The sequence below is a fragment of the Perna viridis genome, chromosome 5, assembly GCF_037379345.1.
Source record: "Perna viridis isolate PV_CMFRI_1.1 ecotype Kerala chromosome 5, ASM3737934v1, whole genome shotgun sequence".
Lineage (NCBI taxonomy): Eukaryota > Metazoa > Mollusca > Bivalvia > Mytilida > Mytilidae > Perna > Perna viridis.
This window is the reverse complement of record NC_142449.1, coordinates 38,758,917-38,781,751: the sequence shown is the minus strand read 5'-3', so window position 1 is coordinate 38,781,751 and position 22,835 is coordinate 38,758,917. Positions and strand designations below refer to the sequence as shown.

Genomic DNA, 22,835 nt, shown 5'->3' with positions numbered 1-22,835 from the left:
CTAGATAGTTGCAAACCAATGTAACGAATCTGACTTTATACAAGCATTTCAATACGAAAGATGGGTTAAACCAGGTTTTATAGTGCGTTACACAACTGTGTGGTACATCGATTGTACTAAATTCAGCGCCTTCAAACCGTTCGGTCAGCTAGGTTTTATATATATACAAATTTCGCTGGAAACTTTATTCTGCCTCGTAGGCTTAATCTATAGTTGTAACATACTACATGATGTATGGTAGTACAGTACAGCTCGCTGATATAGCATCTTTGGGATTTTTTCAGACACAAATACGTTTACGTTATCTTGCCTGTATTGAACATGATACGATGGACCAGTGTAGCAAATACAGTTGGCAACATTTGAGACGTTTGTATGATACTTAGTATAAGCGACACGAATCGTTTATTTGATCCTTGGTAGCGACGCGAATTCGAATCTCGCGAATGAAAAGACAAGAAACTAATTTCGCATATTTGACAGTTCTAACCTACATGAAGTTACACGCGTTGTCGTTCTAGTTATATATCATCCCTTACAGGATTTGATATTGAACAACAACCAAAAGGTATGACCCACCCACCTTTATAAGCCTCACGCAAAATTCAAATTCAATTCATAAGTGGGAGCTTAGTTTTTGTGACGAAAACGTTTTCTTTATCATTCCTTAAAGTGAAAAATGGCAAAGTACCACGGAACAGGAAGTTGATATATGACAGAACCAAAAATCGATTACATCATATGCCCTATCTATATAAAATCACACACCAAATGCAAATTCAAAATCATTCCATTTGTTTTGACCCGAGATAATTACCTCAGAATTCGGACGAACGAAATGAAGGACAGACATACAAGGTGATTCAAATGTACCACCTACCTGTTGAATGGGGCATAACAAAAATGAATATTGAAATTTTGTCATCAAAATTAAAAGTATAGTTAGATAACCTACTTGCAACTATTAATGTGTAAAATTCAAAATGCTAGGACTAGAAATAAGTAATGATAAAATGATAATTTCTTTACTTGCTTAATAAAACTAATCTGGTTTGATTCGGTGATAATTTTTCAGGTTTTAACATTTTTCATTTTGTGTCAATATCGATAACAACGATCCCTAATATAACGGCAAATTGTAATTCATGCTCTAAGATAAAGCACACAAATTAAGCTTGTTGTTGATCTGTGTAAATTGCAACGTTACGTTTTCAATAATTGAATTTTAATCAGTAACCAAACTCGTTTGTCAGTACAAAGATTACCGTCAAGTTTGATTAATGACCATTCTTGGTTTTCACCAAGGAGAGCTCTTTGTCAAGGGAGATAAAAACTAAGCAATTCTATCGTGTAAGTATCGCATGTTAACATGTCTGTTAGCAATCTTTCGGTAATAAATCATTCTTTAAATACAAGAAATTTTTAGATGATAGTTTTGTACTGTTTTTACAATAGTCTTGTCTGAGCTATTACTTTTAAGGATAGAAAGAATCAGATAAGTTTTATTGCTCGTTCTTCATTGTGAAGGTAATATCTTTTCCGTAATAACTTTTACCGAAAATTCATCAGAGTGATAAGCCCTTTGTGCTAATCTAAAAATCATGTTCATGGATAAAAAATCGCATACGTCAGACCTTAATTACAAGATACATACATAACTTCGAAAAGTGCAAATATATTGCCAAGGAATGATCAAACTCGGAAAGGTTCCTTCACTAAACACAAAAGGATAGTAGAAAAAATTGATAATGTAGCCAATTGTTCTTTCAATGTAAGCCTTGATATATTTGAAATATCAGTAAAACCCATTTCCTTTCTCTTCATTACAAATATAAACTAAATGTAATAGGACTATATTTTTGCGAAACATTGTGTAACTTAAGTCTGATTGGTTTTTTGAAATGAAGTTAAACGATTTTTTATTTTCTATCTTATATGGATCTGAGTGCATGTATAAAGTTTTTCATTTTGTTTTATTAAAAAAACAGTATGTTTGTAAAATGTTTTCAGTTCTTGAATATCAAACATTCTAGTAGGTATATTTATATTGTATAAACTTTATTAAAAGCTTATTTGGGCCTTTTCTACACATTTTTCACCGCTATATTCAGTATATTCATCATTAATCATAATAAATTAATTCTCATTTTGCGAAGACCCAAGCAAATTTGACACATGCAACATGGCACTTATTTCTATAACAACCTTAATTCTAAAACATCTAGCATATTTATTTTACCTATTGTATATTTTGCCAGTTACATTGCAAAATACAAGCAAGATGTAAACAGAAAGATATTTGAAGACATTAAATACCATAAGAGATATTTTTAAAAATCAGTCTTTCTTTTATCTAAAATTGTTAAAAACATGTAAACACGACTTTTACCATTTTATTGTTTTAAATGTTTGTTTGTTTGTTTGTTTGGGTTTAACGTCCGAGCAGCAATATTTCAGCTATATTCAGACAATGAACATGAAACGGACGATAAAATGAACATGTAATGAAAAAAAAAAAGGATGGGTCACAAGGATAAAAGGGTCGACAAATTTTGATTGCCACTGAAAAAAGGGGGGATGGGTTAGGTAGGGCAATTTGGCCTCCCATGGCGGAGCGCAAAGGTTCCTACTCCTATCGAATACCACAGCAGGGTTCTTTAACGTGCGAGGAACGTGACATCTTTCCCAACACGGTGCACCACTATGGTTTGCGGTCAGGTTTTCCGTATTATAGCCTGACAACCCCAGCATGTAACACGCCAGGGGTACCCCATTCCACCACCTGGGGCACACATCCCAGTTGCTCTGTGGGCAGAGCGCCTAGCCCCCGGCTAGGTTTCTGAGCACTATTTAGTCGTCTTATACGACAAGCTTAGCGCTGCTGCAGGCCTATTCTTTTAACACCCGGACCTGCACGGGGCTATTATTTTAAATAAAAGTAGACTTAATTCTCACCGTTAATAAGACAGACAGTAAAATATCCCTGTGCCAGCCTTTGCTTTAGAGTTTGATAAGCCTTCTTTGATTATGAAGCCGAAATTTTTGCTCAGTACTGACATGTCTATTTTCAGTCTTTTCGAATTACTACATACGTTATGTCGTTATCTTTTGTCTACATAAAATTTCTAAATTAAAATGTTGCTTATCTTTCTAAGAATGAAAAGGAGTTAGCATATTATATAAGTCAAATATAAATGTTTTTGTTCATAAGGAGAGAACTCAAGATCGTGAACATTATTTATATATAACACAATTTTTCGACTGTAAATGGTGAGAGAACTGCTCAAGGTAACATAGTGGTTTCATTACAGAACATTTTAGTCGATCAATTATATCTCATTCCCATAATTAACATGTATCACTAAACAATGTAAGAAAAATAAAGAAGATAAAGGAAAAATATGGAAAAGGGAAAATTATAATTCACCAACAGATAGGCAAATACCAAGATACCAAGATAAGATATTTATATCCAATGTTTATTATCACAGCTAGACGTAGAAAATAATAGCAGTGATAGGACCTACACTGCTACCACTCTTTCCAAAGAAGAGATTGTGGAAAACCATAAATCTGTGCTATCCTCTTTTGGTCTCTCTTTCAAGGACGATGATTGTGATTTACCGTCTATGTACTGGATTCCTAAACTTCACAAGAATCCATACAAACAACGTTTCATAGCTGGATCTGCAAAATGTACCACCAAACCTCTTTCAAAACTTTTAACTTCTATACTCACAACTGTCAAAGAGGGTCTACGGTCCTACCACAACACTTGTTACTCCCGTAGTGGTATTAATTCAATGTGGATCCTGAAAAATTCGAAAGATCTTTTGGAGACAATCAGTTCAAGACTATTACCTGAATATAATAGCATTAAAACCTATGATTTTTCAACACTATATACTTCTATTCCCCATACTCAGTTAAAATCCCGACTTAAATAACATTATACATCGTTGTTTTTTCCAAAAAAGATGGTACACCTAGATACAAATATTTAGTTCTTGGTAGAGATTCCTCATACTTTGTAAGAAATAATTCCAAATCATCTTCCAAATATACAGAGGAAGATGTTTACAAAATGCTGGAATTTTTAATCGACAACATATTTGTCCAGTGTAGTGGACGTGTTTTTCAACAAACGGTCGGCACTAACAATGGGAACAAATTGTGCTCCTTTACTTGCTGACCTATTCCTTCACTCTTTTGAGGCGGACTTTACAGCTGATCTGATCAGAAGGAAAGAATATCGTTTGGCTAGATCCTTCAATCTCAATTTCCGCTATATAGATCACGTATTATCTTTAAACAATCCTAATTTCGGGGATTTGATACATCGCATCTACCCAAAAGAACTCGAGATAAAGGATACTACAGACACTGTGAAGTCAGCCTCATATCTTGACCTACACTTAGAAATCGATAGTAAAGGAAAACTATTGACCAAACTTTACGACAAACGTGATGACTTTTCATTCAGAATTGTCAACTTTCCTTTCTTCTGTGGCAACATCCCTTCGGCACCTGCGTATGGAGTGTTCATATCACAACTCATACGTTATGCCAGAGCTTGCCGAAACTACACAGACTTTTTGTATCGCGCTAGAACTCTTACAAGTAGGCTTCTGGAACAGGGTTATGTTGCTACAAGATTGAAGTCATCACTACAGAAGTTTTATGGTCGTCATCATGAACTCGTGGATCGTTATGGTGTATCCATCAGCACCATGAAAACTGATGTATTCAACGGTTCAACTTGACTTTTTATGAGCAACTCGGCGGATGTTTCTAGAAAAGCAGAGGACGCTTACCCTACCGCTGCACCTGGTCCACGCTCCCAGTTTTTAGTGGAGTCCGAGTTGCTCATTTGCTTTTGTTACTTTGTATGTATGCTTTTAGTTACTTTATGTTCTTTGTTGTGTATGTCTGTTTTTCATGTCTTTGTCCCTTGATTACATTCTTTTGATTACCGCTATAACCTTGGTTCCCTTGATTACTCTTTGTAAAACTGCCTTGTTTTTCATTTTCTCCGTTTAATTAATTAATTTCGCATTATTTGTAAATGGAAAAAAATGAAATAAGTAATGAATAATTTCCATGAACTCTGGTTAAACAGAAATTATCTGAAATATTACATTAATATCGTATATTTCCCTTACATTTTCTGCCATTTCTGATATATGGCAGAAAACATTATCAAGTAAATGACGATGCGTTTGGTATTATTCTATATGCCGTAAATGTATAATAGTCAGCATTTCAACTAACGAAGATATCCTCACCATATCATTGAACATTGACTACGATAGTCTTATGGCCATCTATCTTTATATTGTATGTGAAAAAAAGATATTTCGAGGTTTATTGAACATATTAATAGCCGATGAAAAAATGTTGTTTGATAATAGAATGACATTTTGATTTAAAAGACGTTTCAGTAAAAGCGATATATTTCTTTCTTAAATATGGAAAATGTTTTTCATATATCGGTATTTTTACTCATTTTCTGAGATATGATTCAACTTTTACAAAATATAAAAACAAATTGAAACATATATCGAACCGCTCGCCAAAGCTGAATTTATGCTTTTGAATGGAACTGATTGAAATCGCCATGCTATTTTTTTTCTTTTTCTTCACAAATTATAGATACACATGTAATTGACAGGAGTTCTCTCTTCTAAATACTTAAGTACTTCTCCGTCTAAGAATCGGACAAAATGTGTATAAGATGTGGCACATGAAGGACTAAAAAACGCAGAGATTTTATAGCATTAACCAAGTATTTATATCTGATATTCTACAGAATAACTATCAAAATGTTTGTAAAATTTGACCAATTTAAGATATTCATAGGTCAAATTTAGTTGAAAATGCACTATGGAAAAATGACAGAATTTCTTTGCGCACATTTTCTTCATATAAGCAGTAAAAATATCTACGTCACTTATGCTTCGGAATAAATTTAAATAGCTTTTCAGTTTTTTAGATGTATTGAATATATTTGAGGCAGAAAAGAACAAATTGACACTCATTGCCTGATTCTTACACAGAATGGTACTTAAATATCATTATCATCATTAAAAATAAACCCAGTGTATGAACGAAATTCAAGAGTGTACTTAAAATTTTCTTCTCGTCCAATTTCTGATAGAAAAAAGTAGAAGAAAAGAAAATTTATAATTTAACAAAGTGTCTCTCTCAAATTTTTGTTATGAACAGTTATTATAAAAAAACAGTTAGAATTGTGCCTTTTCTCCCTCAATACTCTGTAACTTTTGTCAATCCCACGTACCAATGGGCAATGGTTATAAGAGTTGAAAATTGCAATACTGAAGATAAAAACAATGGACATTCTTCGACAAACAAAAGCCGGGAATACCCAATTCTACACACGGCGGAAATCCTTCGACAAACCAAAGCCGGGAATACCAATGGTAGACACGGTAAAAATCCTTTGAAAAAACAAAGCCGGGAAAACCAATGGTATACATCGTGAAAATTCTTGAATAAACTGAAGCAAGGAATTAAAAAAAAAAACATAAGTTGAAATCATGGGACAGGACAGTCGGGTAATAACGAAGGTAAACACGGAGGCAATTCAAGGTCCAAAACAAAGCCGGGAATACAGAATTCAACATCGCAAACTACACTGAAGAACACAAACAAATACAAACGTAAAAAAATGAGTGATAAAAACCCTGAGGGGAACTAAAGTATACGGGAAAGATGAACAATTCTATGTCAGATGGAGGTCTTTCATTTTTTTTTTAAATCGACCAGGCAGGTCATGGCGACGCCTGTAAAACTATTCAAATAATGAGTTTAATCTACATCAGTATCCTTGACCCAGTAGTTGTTGTTGTGTTAACTGACTGATCGAGAGTTTGTGTAATTAAATATGAATTTACAAAAAAGTGAGCTGATGGAAACCAAATTTCTGAATTTCAATTGAAGATATCATGTTCGTCAATATACGTGACAATAAATACATAAATGACATAATATCAGACATATAATCACATAGACCAATGGTTCTGTTTTTCATTAAAGTATATATAACGAAGAACGCTATGGAGTAATATCAGTATTGATAAGGAAGAACTCATTCCGTGTTGAGTCATTTTTTTTACATCTGTGGCAGCATCCCTTCAGCACCAATGTATGGAATTTCATATCACAACTCATACGTTATGCCTGATCTTGCCAAAACTACACAGATGTTTAGTACTGTGCTAGACTTCTTTCTTAAGCTTCTGGAACAAGATTATGTTGCAACAGGATTAATATAATCACTCAAAAAGTTGTGTAGTTGTCACCATGAACTCATGGATTGTTACGGTGAATCTATTTGCACCATGAGAACTGATTTGTGTACCTTATCATAGTTTTCCTGCCCTCTTTCTTTTATCTTGTACGCATAACATTTTATGAACAAAACAGTGAGTATTTCTAGAAAAAAACAGAGAACACTTACTCTACCAGAACACCTCTTCCATGCGCCCAGTTTAAGTTGAGTCCTGGTTGCCAATTTGCTTTTGTTTCTTTTTGTTTTTATTTTTTTTCGCAGTGTTACATACACACTTACCAAATTGAAATTATTACAGTTTGAGTCAGTTGCAGCTAATTATGTCTGCTGGAAATCATGGAATTTAGTCAAATCTAACGACAACACTATTAACTCTTCATTGTATAATCCATATTGAATTAAATCGCCTTATAATGTATTATTATATACACGGTGTTTTCTGTAATTTGATTAATTGCTATAATTTTAATGATAAAAATACGTTTGTACTACTGTTGTGCAGCTGTTATTGATGTTAAACAAGACCCTTTAGTAGTAAGAGGAACAGAGCTGACTTTATAGCTGATCTGATCAGAAAGAAAGAATATCGTTTGGCTAGATCCTTCAATCTCAATTTCCGCTATATAGATGACGTATTATCTTTAAACATTCCTAATTTCGGGGATTTGATACATTGCATCTACCCAAAAGAACTTGAGATAAAGGATACTACAGATACTGTAAAGTCAGCCTCATATCTTGACCTACACTTAGAAATCGATGGTAAAGGAAAACTATTGACCAAACTTTACGACAAACGTGATGACTTTTCATTCAGAATTGTCAACTTTCCTTTCTTCTGTGGCAACATCCCTTCGACTCCTGTGTATGGAGTGTTTATATCACAACTCATACGTTATGCCAGAGCTTGCCGAAACTACACAGACTTTTTGTATCGCTCTAGAACTCTAACAAGTAGGCTTCTGGAACAGGGTCATGTTGCTACAAGATTGAAGTCATCACTACAGAAGTTTTATGGTCGTCATCATGAACTCGTGGATCGTTATGGTGTATCCATCTGCACCATGAAAACTGATGTATTCAACGGGTCATAGTTTTCCTTTCCTCGTTTGTCTACCCCGGACTTGACTTTTTATGAGCGGGTGTTTCTAGAAAAGCAGAGGACGCTTACCCTACCGCTGCATCTGGTCCATGCTCCCAGTTTTTAGTGGAGTCCGAGTTGCTCATTTACTTTTGTTACTTTGTATGTATGATTTTAGTTACTTTATGTTCTTTGTTGTGTATGTCTGTTTTCCATGTCTGGTCTTTGTCCCTGGATTAAATTCTTTTGATTACCCTATAACCTTGGTTCTCTTGATTACTCTTCTTTATTCAGGTTCAATCAACAACTCGACCCAGAAAACAAACGAAACACCTTAGAGAACACAAATCAACTACAAAAATATACGAAGAATGCAAAAAAGATAAATAAACGAGCAACCCGGAAAAAAGGACTTCGAACCTTCTAATACTAAGAGTTTTTTGTGTGACAATTTTGTACCATCCGACATTAGTTGTTTTAATTGAAGTTTAAGCTAGAAATACCAAACAAACTCTTAACTCTTAGGGCAAAAGCGATGGGCCTTCATGAAAATTTGAGACACAAATAACAGAAATAAACAAAGCTAAAAGATCCATAAATAAGAATAGAAAACTTATCAAAACCAAGAGAGCGAACCAGTTGGAAAATTAGATTTTTGGCAAGCAAGTTAAATATTCCCTAAAACTATTTTTGATTGGATTTGAAAGGACGTTGCAAGAGTAATCAAGGGAACCAAGGTTATAGCAGTAATCTAAAGAATGTAATCCAGGGACAAAGACCAGACTTGGAAAACAGACATACACGACAAAAAACATAAAGTAACTAAAATCATACATACAAAGTAACAAACGCAAATGAGCAACTCGGACTCCACTAAAAACTGTGAGCATGGACCAGGCGCAGCGGTAGGGTATGTGTCCTCTGCTTTTCTAGAAACACCCGCCAAGTTGCTCATAAAAAAGTCAAGCCCATGGTAGACAAACGAGGAAAGGAAAACTATGACACGTTGAACAAATCAGTTTTCATCGCGCAGATGATACACCGTAACGATCCACGAGTTCATGATGACCATAAAACTTCTGTAGTGATGACTTCAATCTTGTAGCAACATGACCCTGTTCCAGAAGCCTATTTGTTAGAATTCTAGCGCGATATAATAAAGTCTGCGTAGTTTTGGCAAGCTCTGGCATAACGTATGAGTTGTGATATGAACACTCCATACACTGAAGGAATGTTGCCAAAGATGAAAGTTTTCAATAGTTTAGAAAGACTAGTTTTCATTAGTACACATGGTAGACTAGTTTTCCGCATCGAACATACTGACATTGAACATACTGACGAAGTCTGTATTATATAGAGACTCGATATGCTTATAGGAAAATAAGAAATGCACTATATTCCAAGATAAAGGCCATGGTTGTGGTTCAATATTGAATTATACCATCATAATTATTGAAAATTCACTGACATACCGCGATAGTTACGACAACCTGCTGATAAACGTTAAATTGTGATGGATTATCCCTCTATGTATACTATTAAGACAAACCACTGTCAGGTCGAGATAAGCCTTTTGTTGGCATTCTAGGATTATCTTCGATTGTCGACTTGGTTCTGGTTTGCCTTAACATTTGATGGTTATGGTGTTCGACGTCAATCATGTACTTGGTCGTCATTTTAATTACGAAACAGGATGAATTTAATATCCCAAGATGTTTGCTATTGTTTTATTGAAACTTTCTACTAAATTGACTTTCAAAACCTTTCATCATCATTTCCATTTAGTAGTGCAGCGTCTGTCTATGTGAGAACTCGTTCCTTAATATATCACAATGACAGCGCATTCATGTACTAGTTTTGTACATGATATTATTGTCACCCACTTTTTATTTAAAACAATAGGCAAAAAAAATTTTAAAAAATGAGATGGCTTAGTTTTCATATATTCGTGAAGCCAGATATGACATGTGAACATTCTTACATACTAATACATACAAATGTAAGTTCTAGCATTCTACCCAATTTGATACTAGTTAGATTCAACAGAAAATTGTCTTTCTCTCACACATATCTTTCTCAATTGAAATTCTTTTCGCAATTCATGTTAGTTTGTTTTTTTATTCATACTGGATGCTCATTTCAACAGATTCATAAGATAATCTTGATAAGATTACAAATGTATGACTCGTTGATAATTATTTGTCTTAGACACCGCTATGCTATTTATGGAATATATAAAAGTATAAAACTGTTCCAAGATCATTTAGAGCTAGAGAAAGTAAACGCTATTTCAAATTCTATGCCAGATTTCCTTTCAACCAGATGTAATTGATGACCTTCAACTACTTTTACAACTTAACATTGATCGCTATTAATAAGTAAAGTAATTGTTAACCGATGTTTATTGTTATTTCTCATGTGACAATGTGTGTCCCTTATCGTGGTCCAAACTTCCATGTAATGATACATGATGCCACAAAAGTCTAATTTGACTTATATAGAGACAAGAACGAATGTAGCAAGTCTCTTAATAAACGCCTAAATTGCTCTTGTTTTTAATGTGAAAATTGATGTCTGTCTGGTATTGTTATTGAATAATACAAATGTGAAACACTCTCCTTGGCCTACATTTACAAGTTGTAATATTGTAGTTAAATCATTCTAAAATTTTCTTTAAAAACTAAACACTCGATCTAACGTCAATATATACTGAATGCTACATGTCAAAATCTGTATCACATGCCGTATGAACCCGATGGCAACCGACCGAGGGATGGTATAGGTTGACGTCGACGTCCCTCTTAAAACTACTAAATTAAATATTGTAATATTTTAGGGAAAAGACTGACGTTGTGTGTTATCAGATTAAATGGCTGAATATCAAGAACTAAAGTGTACCATCCCCTTCTGGTTACTAAAATTGCAGGTAATTAGCTAGTGCAAATTAGCGGGAATATGAGATGCACAAGGATAGACACAGCTTTGAACACATCTGTTGACACGAAGATTTTGAGTACAAACATCTAACGATTCATCCAAGTTCAACTTGAAAATGTCAGAAGTTTTCGAAATAGTTGCATGCTATATTCTATTTTATAAGAAGAGAGTTGCAACTATCAAAAACAATTGCAATTGATAAAGCTTTTGTAAGCCAGGATTAAATAAAAGTGCCACAATATCATTCTCAATGTTTAACTTATACATACATCATGCGTAGAATTCCAATACTGTCAGTTCCTTGATTTCTCTATTTTTCTATTTACCGTTTGATTTGTAAACCCAAAAAAATGTTAAAATATTACGTAATAGTCCAATATGTTTGATATTGTTATCGAATCAAAAGGTATCAATCATAAAAAACTACGGTTTCTTCGTTGTCTTGCACGTGGTAGAACTTCTTGTTACTCGATTTGGCCTTCTTTTTCGATATTTTTTTTTATTTGGGAACTTCTTTTATACACTTTTTAGGGGAATTTAGATCATCCTTTGTATTTTATCTTAATGCTGTTGGCGAGAAGTTATTCCTTGACACAGTGTATAGCATTTCAAATTTGCAGTATTATATGATTATTACGTTTGTATTTTATAAGCAGTTGCATGATAACTTTATTTTTCAAAGTCATTACAAGTTATTTTTGTAACTATCCTATTAAGATAAAAAGGCTAAAGTTATACTTTGACATTAGAGGCGGGCATTTACTCAACCCCTGAGGCTACACTGTGAAGTCAGCCTCATGTCTTGACCTACACTTAGAAATCGACGGTAAAACAAAACTAACCGCCAAACTTTACGACAAACCTGACTTTTCATTCAGAAATGTTAACTTCCCTTTCATCTGTGCCAACATCCCTTCAGCACCTGCGTATGGAGTGTTCATACCCAACTCATACGTTATGCCAGAGCTAGCCGAAACTACGCAAATTATTTGTATCGCGCTAGAATTCTAACAAATAGGTTCTGGAACAGGGTTATGTTGCTACAAGATTGTAATTATCACTACAGAAGTTTTATGGTCGTCATCACGAACTCGTGGATCATTACGGTGTATCCATCTGCGCTATGAAAACTGATTTGTTCAACATGTCATAGTTTTCCTTTCCTCTTTCGACTACCCCGGACTTGACTTTTTATGAGCAAATTGGTGGTTGTTTCTAGAAAAGCAGAGGACGCTTACCCTACCGCTGCACCTGGTCCATGCTCCCAGTTTTTAGTAGCGCCCAAGTTGCTCATTTCCTTTTGCTACTTTGCATATATGATTTTAGTTACTATATGTTTTTTGTTGTGTATGTCTGTTTTCCATGTCTGGTCTTTGTCCCTGGATTACATTCTTTTGATTACCGCTATAATCTTGGCTCCCTTGATTACTCTTCATAAGTGTGTGTATGTGTGTTTTTGGATAATGTCAAATAAAGTTGATATTTTATAACGTTCAACAATATAGAATTTGATTCACATTTCCGATATGCAGCTAGCAATTTCAAACAAGTATTGCAACAGTATAAGTCAATGTTGTATACGTGGAACAATTTTATAGTGATTAGTAACAATTTGTTCCTGTAAATGTCTTTCCTATTTGTCTGATAACAATAACAGAAGAGTAGTGTATATATATTCACTTAAAATGTGTCTTTCCAGCGAGTTATCAATCGTATTGTTTATCTAATGATGCGTATTTAAAGCAAGCGAAGCAGGACACTATAAATCGAGTAAGTTATTATTTCAAAAATGGAAAGAGGATTTTCTTTCAATAAACTTAGCTTTCGATGTATCAAGGTGATTTTATTTTTTTTATAAAAGGCCGTATAATTAAGAAAAAATTAAACCATCGATAGGAAGTACAAGAGGTATTAAGCTGACTTGTACTGTTTTTTATCATGAGTTTAAGAATCTCGTTAAAATATTTAATATGTGTGGAACTTACAGAAACTGATTGTTACGTGTAATTCTTTATCATCGTGAACAACAAATTTCGATTGCGAACAAACCATCACTTACACATGAATCACATCCAATAATTATCTCGTTATCCCCGGTTCTAGATAAAACATCATTTCTTCACAGAATGTGTAATGCATAATAAAATGAATCGTCAATGGGTTTTCAACATATATTTTTGTTTATTCTTCGTACAAAAAATTCCAGTACCATTGCCTGATAACGCAATTATTACAAAATCAATTGTAATATTCCTTATATTGGCTTATAACCTTACATTTTGATGCAATCTAGCAGTAAAACAGGCGCCAGTCTAGAGGATTACACAGCGATATCGATAAACGATATCGATAAAGATATTAATACACTATAATAAAACATATAATAAGCAAAACATTCGGTCAACTCATGACCCTCTTCAGTACCTTACACAAATTGAGTGTGTAAGAAAGTAAATGGTCTGTGAACACAACTCACTACCTAATCAGGTGAATACCTGTGACGTATTAAAATTGTATCAAAATTGTATTGTTGGCACATGTGATAAAATTGTTTACTTCTGCTCTTCTAGCCTCAGGGGTTGAGTAAATGCCCGCCTCTTATGGTTACAGACCACCAATTCAACAAATGAGCATTTGGAACGATTTGAAAAGTCAGCAAAAATAGTCCTACGCAGAAATTACCCCTGTTCCTCATAGTGCTGTGAAAAAAGTTCTCATATTATTTAAAAAATTTAAACAGTTTCTGAAAGGAAAAACATTTCTGTACATTTTATAGGTGCATTTTGCTTCTTGTGATGTGAAGCCTAATCTCCATAATGATTTTTAAATATACCCCTATCTTGTAAAAACACTGGGATTTCCCATGCTATTTATAGACCCTTCACTTCCGGTGACCAGTACTGCACTGCAAGTCTGCTAACCCCACATGCCATTCTGAGGATTGTGAGCTGACATATGTAGAATCATGCTGATATATAGTCCTCTGCAGGTTAAAGTTAAGGTAAAGTCCAGAGAAGCCATTGAATATTGTGAAATTAGCATAGAAGCCTATGGAAAGTGGAATTAGTGGTTTTTAGCATTATGTCAACAGCCCAGGTAGACCTATAGTCGAACAGCAGAGACTATAGGTCTACCTGGGCTGTTGACTTTGTGAATGTTTGGGAAGCAAACTTTCTTGTTTCCTAGAAAGTAAAAATTATTTTTCTCCGAAGTCGCATATAGAAATGATCCCCTTAAACTTAAAATTTTACTGGAAGACACAACATACGTACAGTATTAAGTAAACAAAAAGGGTCAAATGTTGTAATGTAGAACGTACATGTACTGTATAGCTCCATTCTTGATTTCAATCGTCGTACGGCAATCGTATCTTAAAATCATTCAAGATTAGAGTAAAAGAATATGATAGCTGATGAAGGATTCTTACATACTCACAAGATGTCAAGTTACCATTTTGCCATTTTTGGAATATGTTTTATGCAAATTTTATGCTAAGACGCTATATATGTTATATTCCGAGCACAAGACAATGAGAAAGCTAGTTAAAATTCGTCACAAGGTTTTGTTATAGGCACCATGTTTACAATTGAAGAAGGGCCAGATCGTATGGTCTTTTTGAAAAAAAATAGTTCCAAATTCTGTGATTTTTATCTCATCCATTCATTAAAAAAAATTATAATCTGACATCAAATCCAAGTACACGCACCCCCTCCCGCAGGATAATTATGGCCGGTGTCTTTATTACTGAACTAAATATATTATTTAAAAGTTTAATTTTGAACTAGAATTTTCTTAAAGTGCATACACATAGCACAGTCACTTCTTTCTATTAATGATTTGGCTGTATTCACATATACCCTGTGAAGATTTTTTCCAAGGGTGCATGTACAAATGTACGTGTGGAAAGTGATAGAAACAAGTGTATGCGACGCGTACCAATAATTTATTCATTATTTAACAAAAATGATTGACAGTTTAAAATGATTTTTTCCAGTTCCCTAATACTTCTTAAATATTAAATATACTTACATGTGCACTACAACAACAGACAAGTATTCTTTTCAGGTTTACAAGTAGTAAATTTCTCTATTTCCTTAATGTTACATTTATTTAACATTTTACTTGTGTTCCGTAATAGGATTTTCGTATGTATTACATGTATTTTGGTAGCATTTATATGTAGCTATTCTTGTACATGTATGTATTCATGACACATACATATTTATAATAACTGCTAACTATTGTAACTAAATATACATACATGTGTATATTACTGTCATAAATACAATCGCTCAGACACTATTACTATATAATGCAGTTGTCATTTTACAGGGAAAGTACATGTACAGATAAGTGTGATAGAACAGCCTATGTCGGATTGGATCAACATGTGTTTATATCTATATGAACAGCAACAGATGGAACGCATTTATCAAATATGTGAAGAAGTCAATAACTGTATACAACAAAAAATGTTTAAAAAAACGAAATAAATTCAATATTTATTTATCACACTGTTACTAATATGATTCCCGCTATGATCCTGGTTAAGTTGTGGGTATTATAGTATTTATACATGTACATACTAGATAGATTCAATAATTTTGATGAGAAAGAGGTGTAAGATGCATACTTTTGGCTTTACGGAAAGATTCATGTCTAAACTAGATTAGGTTGATCTTAATAAAATTTTATAACTGGATAAAGAAAGGTTTGTGTTGATTTTGGGGTTTTGGAGGAATGTCGCGTAGTCCTCTGACCAACCAAAATTATGTCGCCATCGGGATGTATCTCGGTGCAGCATCCTCTACATTTGTGCACATGTGTAGTGTAATTGCCTTTTCTATTATAAAAAAAAATGCATAGCTTTAAATTTCATAAACCATAGAATTAGAGACAATGTGATGTTACACAAACGTAAGAAATTCGGGACTGAAAGCGTGAGAATGGAATTAAGAGTAGAATGTATATAGTTTGCATATTTTGACCTAGAGAAAAAAATCTGCGAACGGAAACGTTTTAAATAAAAGCCATGTTCAACACTACCACAGACACCTCAAAAGCAAGAATTAATCAAATCTTCAGATTTTCGCGAATAAATCTCCTAGTAAATAGAGTGAAAAGTATACTCAAATAATATTTGAGTAAATATCACTGATAGATGTATAATTGCTGTAAATCACGTTTGGTATTAAACCATGGCACTTTTTCGATATACACGAACATGCAACTTTGACCTTACTTGTTGACAAGCTTATTGACGGGATTATACAGGTAAACTTACGTAAATGTATGTCAAGTGTACATCGGCAAGCCTTCGATGTCCTGACTCACTTAATTGTTTTTCTATAATTATTGCAGCTAGAAAAAAAATCCAAATTTGGCATGTTGGTAGATACACGTTTGACGGCCTTGTGTATTTTTCCTGATTTATTTTGGTGATCAAACACAAAGCGTGATCCAATTTTGATTAAACGTACCCCCACTCAAAATCATTTCAATTAAAGATCGAGGTTTATCTTAGTATTATTTGATACTGTTTTTGTTGATAATTTAATTTTTACTAATAATGTTCCTAACTTATATTGAAAATAATAATTTTTTGTCTACAAGTAACTTTTAAGGACATTAGCAATGAAAATAAACAACAAGATTCACTTTTCCGCCTCAACTAAACGAAAGCGCGAGTTCTATTGTTCTCGTCGCGGTAGGTTTCTGCCTGACTAGGACTGACTACACTAAATCGTTAGAAAACTTCTACTGTCCTCGGGATAAAAGTAAAGACACGATACAAATGTCAGTGCTCTATTCACACTTTAACTAGGAACTGTTATCTCAAATCAAATTATCTCCTGTAATGAAGTGCGATGCTGTACTTTCGTTGATGAAAAGTGCAGGTGTGGATAGTAATCAAATTATTTATTTTCTGTTTTCGAGTAGCCCTCTAGCATGTTTGACCATCGTCCAATAATAACAACAAAGAATCGTATAATTGAATCACTAGAGCTCTTGATTCACATTGTATTGAATATGAAAGCATTTCTACATTGACAATAAAATTTTATTATTTTCTATTACGTTTTTCCAGTTATTGTCCATTAAAGCTGTTTCACGTTTTTATATTAGGATTTTTCATCAATGCGCCTCAGAATGTGCAAATTTTTGGTCGTTCCCTCCGCAGGACTCGAACTTGTACCGCTGTGACATCTATTGCAACGCCGCCTGCACGAAGTCCAGCGCCCTAGACCACTCGGTCAGCTAGGCTATATAAAAATATAGCTTTCGCTGGCCAGTTCTTTCCTCCTCGTAGGATTTAATCTAGGACTGTAACTCAGTACACGATGTATGGTAGTACGTGACAGTTCATTTAGGTGTTACCATGTAGGATAGAGGATCAAATTAAAGATGCATGTCACAAAAAATCAATATTATACAAACGTCTCAGAATGTGACGACTCTATTCGTTACACTGCTCCATCGGATCAAATTGATACAGGGAAGATATGTAAACGAATAGAAAGGTCTGAACAATTCCCAACGATGTTAGAACTGTCAAATTTGCGATGCAAATTTTTGGTCGTTCCCTCCGCGGGACTCGAACTCGTACCGCCTGTGACATCTATTGCAACACCACCTGTACGAAGTATATATATATTTGATCCCATGTATTAAAAATCAAAGAATAGCTGTAGTTTTGCAATGCTTCAAAGCTGCAAGCTGCAATGAAACGTCAAGATGTAAAAAAAAAAAAAAAGTTTTTCTGTTCATCAGCGAAGTCAGTCAGTTTGGCGGTCAGTTGTCTTTGGATACTGTCAATATTTTTAATATCACCCCATTTATTAGCCAAAGTTTGAAAATATAAAGAAGTACATGCAAGTATAAGAACAATGACAACATGATAAAGCTGTCGATATTTCGTTTTTGTTGAAAATATGATAACTACTTTTATTAATACAAGAACTTTTGATTCTCCCAGTATAACATTGTATAAACAAGATAGTAAAACAAAATTGTGGGTCAAATGACCATCAAGTAACAACATTAAGAGTGAAAATCTAAATAAAGTAGAAATGCACCGTCAAGCATCAAATCGATGAGGAATTGCACTAAATTTTTGTCTGGCATTGTACATGTGTACGACTAAGCGAAGGGTTTTAGTGAAATAAATTGTCCTTCTAATGGAAAATCATTTGTTAAAAAGCAAAAAGGAAAAAAGAAAACTAACAAAACACCAACAATAAAACGTACAATGTATATGGAAAAGTTAATAACAATATCAGTTCGTTTAGTTTCAAGGCAAAGTGCATAGGTTAGGTAAGGGCTATCAACTTAGGGAGTGCTTTGCAAATTCAAAATACTTACGGCACAAAAATGTGTCGATTGAATACTCAGTCTGACTTGTATGGGGGAAGCACACCTCGATTTATTTCGTTAGAATAGTACATCTGCTTCAACGCAATACCCAATAGAGAGGTACTTGTACGTGTACTTGTATCCCAACTCAGCCGGGAAGCCAGTGACCAATTATGTACCTCCGCCCGTTTTCGTCCATGGGGTGACAATGAAAATTCCAACAGAGGGCGTAATAATCGTTGAGCATTACGTACTGTTGTTTACATCGGATACTTCGACAAAATCGTGCTTATTTGAATAAATTTAGTTGATCCGTGAATATAGAGAAGAAAAAGTGAAAGAAAATTGATTTTTTTCATGTGGAAACAAAATTTGAACCTTTAGATTTTGATCGTTCATAAAATACTGATGTTGAATTCAAAGAGTTGCATCGCTTTCACTTTCGGTATAAAAATATGGCGGGAATTCCCAGGGCCTATAAATACCTAAAACAATCGTATCCCATTGACCAGTGATTTAATATTTGGACATTTCCCTTTCGAATGACACCTAAATAAAGCCGTCACTCGATCCCCATGTTATAAAAAGAGACATTTGTTTTGATCCTAGTCCAGGACGCCATTACCGGCTGATGATGATGCAGAGGAGATTCTGGTGTAGTATACTTGAATGTATTTTTCGTTTATAAAGTAAATTATTATGCATTCTTTTATTTGTTTCAAATGTATTATATTATCTATTCCGAATCTGCCGTAAACGAAATTTTGAAATTTTGCAGGATTCACGGACTTACTTGTCACCTTGTTTCCGATCAGAGTAAGTAAACTTGATACTGAAGTGCGAATGATGGACATGCATGATGAAGTCATTTCAGTTTGATAGTAAATATTCATTGTGTGTTAGCATATACCTGTATAGGTATGGGGGATCCAAGGAAAGGTGTGTCAGGTGTATGTTCCCCTCCATAAAATAATAAATATTTTTTTTGTTTTGTGTTTTGTTGTTTTGGGGTTTTTTTGTTTTTTTTTTTTTTGCATAAAGTATAGCTTTTTCTCAAATTCTACTCGCGAAAAATTACTTCCCTCACTATGCTGGGGATTGAGTTCCCTTACCAACCTGAAATTCTGGATTAAAACCTCTGCACGAGGTCTAAGGTGTCACAAATGTTTAGAAGTTTTAGTCCAACAGCAATGTATATTGAACTAGCCCCACACAAAACATGAGAAAGTTTGTTTGTTTTTGTTTTTGTTTTTGTTTTTAAATATGTAAAATGAATTAGGGATTGTACTAATGTAAAAAAACAAGCCCCTGGATAAATTCAAAAAGATGAATAAAAATAGCAAAGCAGGTGGTAGCGCACGTATGATTCTCTCTCTCACACACACAAATATCAATTAGTTTCATTCCTCTGCTAAAATATCACAACATCTAAAGCCAGAAACATAGATTCCGATGATTCAATCAGAATTGTTTACCAATCTAGTAATCAGAATGTATTGTAGAGAAAAACTCCGACCAAAAGAAAATGAAATAAAAATATAACAGGTGCATGATTCAACCATTTCTAGATTTTTATCATTTACTTTGTTAAACGTCTCTTTTGGAAATTCTATTATATTCTTAAAGAAACATTTGTTTAAAAAATTTGGAAAGCATACCACATAATTTTCGTCATCCAAGGAAAATACTACATTCAGTATGTTTTAAGTATCTGGCAGAAATAAAACAGATCTGTCACGTCCAAGCTGTTCAGTAACGAAACTTGTGTGATTTACATGTATGTGTAAATATTATAGTAAGCTTACATGTGACAATATGATTTATGGAGAAAGATTTATACATCACAATGCTGAATTTTTTACTTTAATACATTTTTACATATACAAAAAGTTCTTGCTATGTACCTCAGGTGCTTTCATTTTTTTCAATCCTATGTTCATAAAGCAGTCCAGGTCTATGCATATTATAAATGAGAGAAAGGGGAGGGGGGTTAAGTTTCCAATTAGTATAATTTAATGGAAATTTCCCTAATTATTAAAAATATCAAGGAATAGTACAACTGTATCCACTTTTTTGTATTTTTGAAATGGTACCAATCTTAAGCCTGTTAATTTAGATTTGCCAGTATATACTTTTCTTATCCTCGGAAACACAAATGAAATATAAAAAAAAATGTTGGAAATAGAAAGATTAGTAATTGTGTGTTAATTATTCATTACATACCATAGACAAACTTCTAGGTTTGTACTGTTTTATAATTAAAAAATAACAATATGGAATTGTCCTACTTGATTATTGTGTTTTTTCCTTTGTCTACGATAAATATGGAAAAATCATACCAGTAAAAGGCTCTGTTAATTAGCTAGAAAAGGTGTAAATTAAAAAAAAAACATTTTCTAGGCCTACAACCCTTTAGCATTCTATTTTGATGTTCAAAATTCCCTCCATTCGTTAATAAATGGTCTTGACTTTTTTTAACTTGATAATTACAAAAAAAAAGTATTTCTCAAATGAGGAATCCAAAAATAAATTTCCTATTTTTAGAAACATTGCTCTAGAATTAACTTTTTTGCATTCTATAAGTCCTAAATGTTCCGAACGTATCTAAGTTATGACGTCTATGGGCAAGTCACTGATGTGAAGGTAGGTCAGAAAAGCCTGACACAATTGCATCCTATGGATTTGTATCTCTTTTCGTGTGGATGTTTGATATTTTATATGAATTTTTCATCACCTTAATCACGTAAATGCCCATCACTCGATTTGAGAACGACAAGTTTCATGATTTAATCGACGTGTAACACCTCCCAACTCTCTACATGACGTTGGATTTCTTCAAAATAATATAAGAAATAGGTTTCCGTTCGTAATGTACATGCATAAAGTAAAAAATATAAATTATCAATGAAGCTACAGATATCATTGATTATTTTTTTTGAAACACGATAAGTACTTGAAATTACGGTTTTTAATTATGCCGATGAAACGATAAAAATGACGTCGATTTAGGACCTGAAATCACGTGACTTTGGACTTCAGAAAGAACTCTCCAGTGTCACTGGCTTCCCGACTGACTGCCCAAGCGATTGTAGAAATATGGAGTTTGAATGTTCAAATCATTATGTTGATTCAATTAGAAGTAATTGATGGTGATACCTGTGTTCATTCATTATCGTTTGTCAAGTGATCGCAGAGCAGTAAATAGTGATTGGTTTAGCAGCTCAATGTGTACTTTAACGTGTACGCCTGCACGTGTACGTACATTCTATCAACAAATTTCATTTTAATTTATCTAAATTGCGTCCATTTTAATTGAAAGATCTTATAATAAATGCTAAAAAATCTACAAGTTCTGACTAACGTGCAGATGGCGGTCTACAAGTTCCTTCTTTAAGCATACGTCTATATCGCACTGGTTGATGACGTAATTTACACATTTCCCGGATAATCCCCTTACAAGTACACGCATCCGTACAAGCTGATTTTGCTTTACCTCTATAACAATCGAACATGCACCTGTGTATTTAAGTTAAAGAGGCTACTAAAGTAATAATATTTAAAAAAAAATCATGTAAATTAATGTTGTTTTTTACTACTACCATTGGAGCTTCTCATGTTATCTGACATGATATTTTTAGCAGAAAAAAAAACAATTTATGTAATGTCAGAACAGATGTTGTCACATACATGTATATGTAGACGTTTACGAATGCAACATATTTTTTTTTCTTATTACGACTAGATATTACACAATAGAAAAAAAACTTGGGTCTAAGGCTCAAATGAGCCAATGATTTTGTGATATTCAGAAGAAATTCGTTGGAGGAACAAAAAGTCAAAGAGTAGCAACAGGTCACATAGATATCCAGTTCGGAAAAGCTGACACGTTTACTCAAAGCCTTTGTATAATTAATAGGTTGAATGCGTGGCAGCTGTATACATAAATGATTAAAGTTCAAGATTTCAGTCTTCTTTTTGCATTGAACAATAAAAATTTGCCTTTATTTCACAATATATCTGCCAATCACCAAGCTTTCTCATTATGTTTTCACTACGACCCGTATTTCTCGTACATAAAAAGCATTTTAGTTAAGATCGATTACAACAGAGGCTAGGCTTCCTAAATATAGGATGTATTTTGGGAAACATTTT

At 33.7% G+C, this 22,835-nt stretch overlaps 1 protein-coding gene and 1 long non-coding RNA gene across 2 annotated transcripts in view; one reads left to right on the top strand and one right to left on the bottom strand.

Annotated features, from left to right (window-relative positions):
* LOC148617424 (dopamine receptor D2.L-like) overlaps window positions 1-22,835 on the bottom strand; it is a 141,569-nt gene that overhangs the window by 114,032 nt on the left and 4,702 nt on the right. The window lies entirely within an intron of this gene.
* On the top strand, window positions 1,256-15,953 carry LOC148617425 (uncharacterized). Its single transcript, XR_015921931.1, has 3 exons — window positions 1,256-1,350; window positions 11,230-11,319; window positions 15,663-15,953. It is a non-coding gene; the product is annotated as an uncharacterized LOC148617425 (long non-coding RNA).